We start from the raw sequence: 2,844 nt of genomic DNA on the forward strand, positions 1-2,844 counted from the left end.
GGAAATCTATCAGAAAGTTCTACTTTGTCCTGTAGGGTTACTGTGAGTTGGAATTGACTTAACAGCAATGGGTAACCAAAGGTCAACCTATAAATCGGTGTATCTTTTGATTTGTAATGTAGAATGTTCAATATGTCTCTCCAGTGACGGGAAAACTCATGTTCACCATCCGCTAACACAGCAGCTAAAAAAAAAATTAATATCCAACTTTCTGGAAAGTTTTTTAATAGAACATTACCATCAAAGCAAAGGATGTTGGATGTTCTTGTGCCCTTGTGTTTCTGTGCCATGCATTTTCATGGGTCATTATTATTTAGTTATTCTTTTGCATACACCCTCAACACAATATCTCCTCTATCCCCTTCATTGACTCCACCTGGCAAAACTCCAAACTAGTAAAACCAGTTGCCGTCGTGTCCATTCCAAGTCATGGAGACTCCATGTGTGTCAAAGTAGAACTGTGCTCCACAGGGTTTTCAGTAGCAAAACCTCAACCCTGGTTAAATTCAGCACTCTGCTTACTACATAACTACACTTGCATAGCTGAATGTTGCTGGGAAAAAATATAACCCACTAACTCATCTGACTTTAAATTTAGTAACCACTAAACTCCAGTGGGTCTTTGGTGCCTGGATCCTACTAAATTGCCCTTCACTGCCCTACCTCACTCCTCTAATCTCCACCACTTCAGGCCTCTTCTCTTATCTACCTACACTCACTTCTTAGGTGATCTCATCCAATTTTACGGCTTTAAATACCATCTCCGTGCTGGTGACTCAAAAATTTGTGTTTCTATCTCAAACTCAACTGAACTCTAGACTCGTATATCCAGTTGCCTACTACAGAGTGCCTCTTAGAAAAATAATCTCCTGATTTTCGCCCCCATATCTGCTCTGGCCACTGTCTTCCTCATCTCAGTTCATGGCAACTTCATCTTTATAGTAGCTCAGGCCACAAATCTTAGAGTCATCCTTGACTTCTCTCCTTCTTCCACATCCCATACAAAATCCATCACCCAATCTTATTGGTTTTACTGCCTCACTCCACTTCCTCCACCTTCATCCAAGCCACCACCATCTCTACCCTGGATTAGTTCCATATCCTCCAAACCAGGCTTGCTGTTTTTGCCCATGCCACTCTACAGTCTTCAGTCACTAACAGTATGATCCTTTAACAACGTAAGTCATATCATGTTATTCCTCTGCTCAAAACCCTTGATTGCTTTTCATCTCACTTCAGTAAAAACCAAAGTCCTTACAATGCCTACAAGCCTCTGACCTGAGGTACTTCTCTGATCTAATTTTGATTTACTACCCCCTTCCCCCAACTCACTCTGCTCACCCTACACTGGCCTCCTTGCTGTTCCTTAAACACATACATCAGGCATAATCTTGCTGCGTGTCTTGTACTTGCTATTCCCTCTGCCCAGAACACACTTTCCCTTTATTTCCTTTAAGTCCCCACTCAAATGTTACCGAATCATTGAAATTCCCCCCAACTCCTTCTGTATAAAATAGCAACCTCCTCCATTACTACTTCTCCTCAGTCCTTGAACATTTTTCTCCAAGGTACTTTCACCATCTGTCACACCACACATTTGCCTGTTTATGTGTTCATTGTGCTCTGTCTGTCCTGTCACCCCTAGGCTCTAAGCTCCAGGCGAGCAGAACTTTGTTGTTGTTGTTTTTTTTTTTTTTCTCTGTCCCTAGAGCATTTGTTGGCTGGATGAGTGGGTATTGGCAAAGGACCTTATTAATAGATTTTGCAGCAACTGTTCACTCGTGGATAATTTTGACTAGACAAAAGCTGGATGACTCAGAAGCTGACAGCGTGTTCTAGATTCTTCCAGATAGATAAATAATTTCCACTTTCAGGATAAAAATAAAAGAATAATCAAGGGCAGATTTTGCAGTCTGTAGGTGTCATGGACTGAATTGTGTCCCCCCAAAATATGTGTCAACTTGACTAGGCCATGATTCCCAGTATTGTGATTGTCTACCATTTTGTCAACTGATGTGATTTTCCAATGTGTTGTAAATTCTACCTCTAGGATGTTAATGAGGCAGGATTACAGGCAGTTATGTTAATAAGGCAGGACTCAACCTACAAGGTTAGGTTTTGTCTAAAGCCAATCTCTTTTGAGATATAAAAGAGAGAAGCAAGCAGAGAGACAACAGGACCTCATACCTCCAAGAAAGCAGTGCCAGGAGCAGAGCACATCCATTGGACCTGGGATCCCTGGTTTGAGAAACTCCTAAACTAGGGGAAGATTGATGACAAGGACCTTCCTGCAGAGCCGATAGAGAAAGCCTTCCCTGGAGCTGGAGCCCTGAATTTGGACTTCTAGCCGACTAGACTATGAGAGAATAAACTTCTGTTTGTTAAAGCTATGCACTTGTGGTATTCCTGTTATAACAGCACTAGATGACTAAGACAGTAGGCAAGTCCCACGAGGGCAAGGACTGTGTCTGGCGTATCTTTGGTACTCATGGATATGTGTTGAGTGAATCAACAACATATACACTTTTTTTTCAGGAGTGGCAATTCTAATCTGAGATAAAATAGACTTCAAAACAAAATCTACCATAAAACACAAAGAAAGACACTATATAATGATTAAGGGGATGATCCATCATGAAGACATAACCATAATAAACATCTACGCACCCAACGACAGGGCTCCAAAATACGTAAAACAAACTCTAACAACACTGAAAAGAGAAATCGACAGTTCCACAATAATGGTAGGAGACTTCAACACACCACTCTCAGTAAAGGACAGAACAACTAAGAAGAAACTCAGCAAAGATACAGAAGACCTAAAGGGCACAATCAGCCAACTTG

This window comes from Trichechus manatus, unplaced genomic scaffold (genome assembly GCF_000243295.1).
Source record: "Trichechus manatus latirostris isolate Lorelei unplaced genomic scaffold, TriManLat1.0 scaffold00050, whole genome shotgun sequence".
NCBI lineage: Eukaryota > Metazoa > Chordata > Mammalia > Sirenia > Trichechidae > Trichechus > Trichechus manatus.